Below are 8267 nucleotides of genomic sequence, written 5' to 3'. Positions count from 1 at the left end.
AATGAGAAGAGATGAAGTATGGTCACTGATTATACCACATGCATTTTCCAAATCAAGTGTTGAGAGGCTTATAGCCACATACCCATCCACACCCAATTTGGTCAAGCATGAGAAAGCATTTCTAGCTGATCTCTTCATTCCTCTTTCAAGGTTCCGAAGAGATCCAAGTTTGAATAGCTTCTCTTCCAAGATAACTATCCAATTGGATGAAGATCGAAAGCTTTCAAGTAAAATCAAGAGGAAAGATAGAAGAAGAATAATGAAAACTAGTATTGATCCATCAAATTACAACAGAGCTTCCTAACCCAATGAAAGGGGTTTAGTTGTTCATAGCTCTAGAAATCAAAATCAAAGATGGAGAATACATGATAAAGCTAGAAGTGCAGAGAAAGTAAAATACAAAGAGTAGTTCCATTTCCTAGCTCTCCGTCCGTCCTCTAAACAATTCAAAGCTACTCCTATATATACTACTTTCCTCAGTTTCTAGTTGGCTCTTCAAGTCTTGGGCCTTTGGATCTTGAGTTTGAAGCAGTTCCTTTCTTCATTTGGGCTTGGCTTTACTTGCAGAGAGAAAGTGTGAAGTGGGTAGAGACTTTAGCTCAAGACGTTAGGGGTGTTTAACATTTAGTGAAAGTATAAGTTTGAGAATGTTAGTGACACTTAACATTGTCACTAACATTCCAATGCACCCCTTAGTCTCACGTTAAAGCCTACGTTAACTAGGTTAACGTGGCTTCTAACGTGGCTTTTGCCAACCTTCGAGAACGTTAGTGACACTCAACATTGTTACTAACGTTCCAATGTGCCCATAGGTCACACGTTAGAGTCCACGTTAACTAGGTTAACGTGGCTTCTAACGTGGCCACTCTTAGTCGTCCCAACGTTAGTGACAATGTTGAGTGTCACTAACGTTGGCCCATCCTTCATTCCTCATCGTTAACTTCCACGTTAACCAAGTTAACGGGGAAGTTAACGTGGCTCTTGGGGTTTGTGTGGTTGCTTCAACGTTAGTGACAATGTTGAGTGTCACTAACGTTGTCGACAACTCTTCATCTTTTACGTTAGCTCCTACGTTAACCAAGTTAATGTGGGAGTTAACGTGGTACTTTGCACCATAGGCCAACGTTAGTGACAATGTTGAGTGTCACTAACGTTGGCTTCTCTTCCCCCTTTAACGTTAGAGGCCATGTTAACTAGGTTAACGTGGCTCCTAATGTGGCCATTTGTGAGCAATTGCCAACGTTAGTGACAATGTTAAGTGTCACTAACGTTGGCTCAACTTCTCTTCTCCTAAATGTTAAACACCCCTAACATCTTGAGCTAAAGTCTCTACCCACTTCACACTTTCTCTCTGCAAGTAAAGCCAAGCCCAAATGAAGAAAGGAACTGCTTCAAACTCAAGATCCAAAGGCCCAAGACTTGAAGAACCCATCATTAAAATCATGCAAAATCCTCATGAAATCATGTAAAATGCACAATGCATGTTTGAATCAGGATGTAAATGATTTTCTACCCAAAACTAGCTTATTTTCTAAGAAAATGCAATGAAACTACCTAAAAACAGTAAAGAAAAGGTCAGTGAAACTGGCCAAAATGCCCTGGCATCATATAGATGCCAATCATTCTGAACTTCAATGGATAAAGTGAGATGCCAAAACTGTTCAGAAGCAAAAAGCTACTAGCCCTGCTCATCTAATTAGAACTAAGCTTCATTGATATTTTGACATTTATTGTATATTACCTTCTTTTTATCCTATTTTGTTCTTGGTTGCTTGGGGACAAGCAACAATTTAAGTTTGGTGTTGTGATGAGCGGATAATTTATACGCTTTTTGGCATTGTTTTTAGGTAGTTTTTAGTATGTTTTAGTTACTTTTTAGTATATTTGTATTATCTTTTATGCAAAAATCACACTTCTGGACTTTACTATAAGTTTGTGTGTTTTTCTGTGATTTCATGTATGTTTTTGCTGAAAATTGAGGAACCTGAGCAAAAAATTTGATTCAGAGACTGAGAAAGGACTGCAAATGCTGTTGGATTTTGGCCTCCCTGCACTCGAAGTGGATTTTCTGGAGCTACAGAAGCCCAATTGGCATGCTCTCAATTGTGTTGAAAAGTAGGCATCGTGGGCTTTCCAGCAATACTTAATAGTCCTTACTTTGCCTGAGATTTGATGGCCCAAACTGGCGTCTAAACGCTCACCAAAGACCCTTTTCTGGCGTAAAATGCCGGAACTGGAACCAAAGCTGGAGTTTAACTCCAAGGATGGCCTATGCACATGAAAGCTTCAAGGCTCAGCCCAAACACACACCAAGTGGGCCTCGGAAGTGGATTTCTGCACTATCTACTCATTTTCTATAAACCTAGTTTACTAGTTTAGTATAAATAGCACTTTTTACTATTGTATTCGAGTCTTTGACCTTTTGGGGAGTTCTTCGAACCCTTTTTGGAGGCTGGCCATTCGGCTATGCCTAAACCTTTTGTTCTTATGTATTTTCAATGGTGAAATTTCTACACCTCATAGATTAAGGTGAGGAGCTCTGTTGTTCCTCGAGTATTAATGCAAGTATTATTGTTTTTCTATTCAATTCACGCCTACTTCTCCTCCAAGATATACTCTTGTACTTAATTTAGTTAAGTCAGAATGAAGGGGTGACCCATGACAATCACTCAATCTTCCTTACTATCTTACCCAAGATCCGCGTGCCTGACAACCATAAAGCGGTCTACATGATGTTCAACGTAGTCATTGGACAACAGCTGGAGTATATTCTCTTTGGCCTCTGACCCACGGATCTGAATCACCTCTCCTGACAATAGAGAATTCGAATCCGTGACATTAGAACCTTCGTGGTATAAGCTAGAACCAATTGGCAGCATTCTTGAGATCCGGAAAGTCTAAACCTCTTCTGTGGTATTCCGAGTAGGATCTAGGATGGGATGACTGTAACGAGCTTCAAACTCGTGACTGTTGGGCGCAGTGATAATGTGCAAAAAAATAAATGTATTCTATTCTGACACGATCGAGAACCGAGAGCTGATTAGCCATGCGAGAAACCGTATATGACATGTTTTCACTGAGAGGATGGATGGTAGCCATTAAGAACGGTGATCCACCAACATACAGCTTGCCATGGAAGGGAGTATGCATGATTGGATGATGACAGTAGGAAAGCAGAGGTTCAAAGGCAACAAAGCATCTCCAAACGCTTATCTGAAATTCTCACAAAGGAACTACATAAGTGACTTTATTTTATTTTATGTTTTATTGTTCTTTTAATTATCAACACCTCAAAACCATTTGAATCCGCCTTACTGAGATTTATAAGATGACCATAGTTTGCTTCAAGTCGTCAATCTCTGTGGGATCGACCCTTACTCACGTAAGGTATTACTTGGACGACCCAGTGCACTTGCTGGTTAGTTGTGTGGAGTTGTGAAAAGTGTGATCACAATTTCGCATACCATTCCACACAAGCTAAGAGATCCCAAAATTGATCTTCATATATTCCCGGATGCCAAATCTTGTTTGTACACCCATCTTCAAGTTGATCAAGACAATTCCATTTGGGTGGCAAGTGATCCGAATTCTCAAGTAAACACCTAAACATCTTCCTAGACCCATTCAATGGAGAACTATACCAACCATTGCACTTAGACTTTGAGTTTCCAATCATAAGGAACCTCGATTGGCATATCCACCCACTAACTAATTTTCTCTTGCTTTTAACTCCACAAAGAGCTCTAAGTTGCCCATCCTTCTCAGGCAAATTATATTCAAGTGAGAAAGTAAAGCTTAGGCATAAGAATTTTACCCACTTGAATGTTGTGTTGGATGGTGACTTAGGAAAGGATATCTCCAATAGTCTTGCAAGTTCCACTCCCTTGTGCTCTTCTTTGATTACCTCCACCTCTTGGCAAGCTTCTTCAATTTTAATTCCTTACTCACCAACTTCTTCTACACATTCTTCTTTGGTGGAGCTTGCCTCTCGATCAACTTCTTCCACTCTTTCATCATTCATACTATGTCTTGGAGGTTGCGCATTATCCTCCTCAACATCAAAATTCAAGCTCATTGGAGGAAGGTTCAACAACTCCCACAAAGTCATCAACAACATCATTTGGTGTGAAAGTGTTCTCAAGCTTGAAATCCACCTCTTGTTCAACTTCGCCTAGGTTTTTAACCACTTCTTCTTCATCAACAATTTCCATCCTTTCCACTTGTTACACAACACACTCCATTTCCTTGTTCTCATGTTGGGATTCTAAAATCTCCTTTATGCTCCAATCTTTAGTTGATTTCTCACATTCATCCGTGGAGATGCTCTGTCTATGGCATAAATCCTATGAGTCCAAGTTGGCTTTAATTTTAGCAAGGTTAGCCTAGATAGCTTCGTTCGTCCTTTGGGCTTTCTCTTGCTCCTTTTGATGGATGATTGCTTGAAGCCAATCCATTGCTTCCTTGAGATGATCCCATGGCTCTTGTTCTACTTGACTAACATAGGTAGGATCATATTGCTCTTGGATTGATGGGCATGGATGTTCTTCTATGGAGGGTTGTGGTAGAAAGAAAAATTCATCTTATGGTTAACAATTCTCATACATGGGAGGTGGTTCATTTTGGTAATAGTATGGAGCTGTTGGTTCTTGAGGGTATTAGGGTTGGAATTGTGGTGGTTTTAAGTATGGTTCACATGGTTCATAAGGTGGTTGGTATGATGGATATGGGTTAGGATCATATGGAGGTGTTTGGTGGTATGGGGCTTGTGAGTATGGTGGTTAAAGGCTATATAGAGGAAGGGGTTCACAGGCATATGGTGGTGGTTGTTGATAATCACAAGGAGGTCCATCATAGCCATTGGATTGGCATGCATCATGGAATGGCTCTTGCTCATAGCACATTTGGGAAGGTTGTTGCCAAGAGGGTTGATCAAATCCTTGAGGCTCCTCCCATCTTTGATTATTCCATCCTTGATGCATGTTCTCATTGTAGTGTCCATCTCCTACAACATAGTTGTAACCACACTCATAGCCAAAATGATGAGAATTCATAGTGACAAGAGAAAATAAAAACAAATAAGAACTAATAAAAACTAACTCCTAAAGCAAGAAAAAACTAGCAAAGAGGCATATTCACAATATCAACATATATACAATAGCCAATAATATAACACCATTGCAATTCTCCAGCAACGGCGCCAAAAATTTGATACAAGGATTATTGTCGGTCTAGAATTTCTCTTATAGAAAAGAAATACTTCATTGTAAGCATAGCTCCAAACCAACTAATAATCCTCACATCAAATTTTAATGTTTGGTTGTCACAAGTACAAACCCCAATAAGAATTAACTGAAGCATTCAAACCTCAGGTCGTCTTACAAGGAATTGCAATAAAGTGATCAATTATTGGCTATGAAGGGGCAAAAGGGGGTTTGATTTGGTAAACAAGAAATTAAAATGGCAAGAATAAAAAATAACAAGAACTAACAAAAGAAAGGAAAAGAACTCTTGGCTAAGACATGGGAATTTGAGATCAACATCCCTGTCTACAAACTATGTATTGACAATTATGAGGGACCAACCCATTAAGTCTACTTCTATGCTTGAAGTACGTATAATGTCTACTTCAACGCTTGAAGTACATCAAATATGCTTGATCAACATCAATCCATAAGTCCTAACCTAGATACTAATTGACTTAGTAGTAGGCTAGCATTAATGGTTATTAAATTAACCACTAAGGATTCTCAAACCACCAATTCAATGAGACACAATGACTCAAGGTCACTCAATTTCCTTAGCCCAGGCCAAGAGTAAAGAAAACTACTCTAAAACTAGTGAAAACATTTTAACAAACATCTAGAGTGCAATAAAAGTAAACATCACAAAAATGAAGAATTAATGAAACTCATAACTAACATAAGCAAGAAATCAATAATAACAATGAAGATAAACATAAAAGGGCATGAAAACATAAAATTGCATTAAAAGAAAATTGAAATCAACAAGAGTGCATGAACATAAAAGCAACAAAATAAAGGAAATGACAAGTAAAAATAGAAGAGTAAATATATAATAACAAGAAATTAAAAGGGAAAACTAAATCAAAACAAGAATTGAAAGTTGAATCTAAGAAAATTTAACCTAAACTACCCTAAATTCTAGAGAGAATGGGAGCTTCTCTCTCTAGAATCCTAACCTACAACATGGTGAAAACTACCCTATGACTTCTCCCCCCACCTCCATTCCCTTGCAATCCTTGGGTTCAAAAGCATCAGAAATGGGTTAGATTTGGGCCTCCTTGAGCTCAAAAATTGCCTCCAGTGTTTTGCCTTTAGTGAAGTTACATGTGGCTTGCCACGCATACGCATGGGTTACGCATACGCGTCAATGGCAAATCACCTCCTTATGCGTACGCGTGGGTGACGCGCGCACGTCACTAGCAAATCTCCTTCCCACGCGTACGCGTGGATGACGCATGCGCGTGGCATTGAGTTCAGCAAGTCCTCATTTCTTCATGAATTCTCCATTTTTGCATGCTTTTTCTTCATTCCTTCAAGCCAATCTTTGCCTTCTAATCCTGAAATCACTTAACAAACATATCAAGGCATCAAATGGAATTAAAATGAATTAAATTTATCAATTTTTGGGCCTAAAAAGCATGTTTTTACTCTTAAGTACAAATTAGGAGAAATTCACAAAACTATGCTATTTTGTTGAATAAATGTGAGAAAAGTTGATAAAATTTCCTAAATTCAACACAAGATAACCCACAAAATTGGGGTTTATCACAAAGGCGTGAGATAGAGGAGTTAAATCTCCAGAAGCTCTCCCCTGAAGAGCCATGTGTCCCACAACCTGAAGAGCCATGCGTCCCTCAACTTGAAGAACCCAGAGTCCCTCAAGCTGAAGGTTGTCGAGTTTCAACCCTGCGACTATTCCTATTCCTTTTTCTCGTATTTCCATCCTAATTTAGAGTTGCATGATCACTAGTAATATTTAAGTCTTTATTTTTATTTTTTATTTTATGTCTTTTTAATTTTTAGGATTACATAAGCATTAGTAGTAATTAATTAATTTTAATTTTCCAATTAGCTATAAATTGTTTAATCTTTCTCTTATCATCATTAAACATGAATAAAATAGTAGATTTTTTAGAAAAATTAAAGATGCATAAATTTTCGAGTTCTACAATAAAGAATAGTCAATCATTTTGATGTGGTATCATTGCTTTAGTTTTCTAAATGAAAGAATAAACAGTGCATATTTGAAGTTGTAATTTTAGGATGCTGGCTCTTGAATGAATGAAGAAAAAGGAAAAATATTATTGATGATCTGAAAAATCCAAAATTTGATTCTTGAAACAAGAAAAAATAGCAAAAAAAGCCTACAGGTCTTCAATTCAAAAGGCAAGAGTAAAAGGATTCAAGACTTTGAGCATCAATAGTTAGGAGGGCCTAAAGAAAACAAAATACTGGCCTAAGCGGCTTAACCAAGCTATCCCTAACCATGTGCTTGTGGTGTGAAGGTGTCAAGTGAAAAGCTTGAGACTGAGCGGTTAAAGTTGTGATCCAAAGCAAAAAGAGTGTGCTTAAGAACTCTGGACACCTCTATTTGGGGATTCTAGCAAAGCTGAATCACAATCCGAAAGGGTTCACCCAGGTAAAGTGTCTATGGCATTTATGTATCTGGTGGTAATACTGGAAAACAAAGTCTTAGGGCCACGTCCAAGGCTCTAAAAAGCTGTGTTTAGGAATAAAAAAGAGCTGAACTAGGAGAATCAATAATATCATCTGGACTCTAAGTTCCTAAAGATGCTAGCCATTCTGATTTTCAATGGATAGTGAGATGCCAAGACTATTCAGAAGCAAAAAGCTACTAAGTACCACTCATCTAGTTGAAACTGAGCTTCATTGGAAACTCAGAGATTCATTGCATCCTACTCTTTTTTTCATCCTATTTTTTAGTTGCTTGGGGACAAGCAACAGTTTAAGTTTGGTGTTGTGATGAGCGAATATTTTATACGCTTTTTGGCATAGTTTTCATATAGTTTTTAATATGTTTTGTTTAGTTTTCATTAAGTTTTTATAGGTTTTAGTGTTAAATTCACATTTTTTATTCTACTTTAAGTTTTTATGTTTTTATGGAATTTTAGGTATTTTCTGGCTCAAATTGAGGAGCTGGAGCAGAAGTCTGATTCAGAGACAGAGAAAGCACTACAGATGCTGTCCCGATCTGACCTCCTTGCACTAGGAAGATCTTTTCTG

The sequence above is a fragment of the Arachis duranensis genome, chromosome 5, assembly GCF_000817695.3.
Source record: "Arachis duranensis cultivar V14167 chromosome 5, aradu.V14167.gnm2.J7QH, whole genome shotgun sequence".
NCBI lineage: Eukaryota > Viridiplantae > Streptophyta > Magnoliopsida > Fabales > Fabaceae > Arachis > Arachis duranensis.
The sequence above is the reverse complement of the archived record's forward strand: the minus strand, read 5'-3'. Positions refer to the sequence as shown.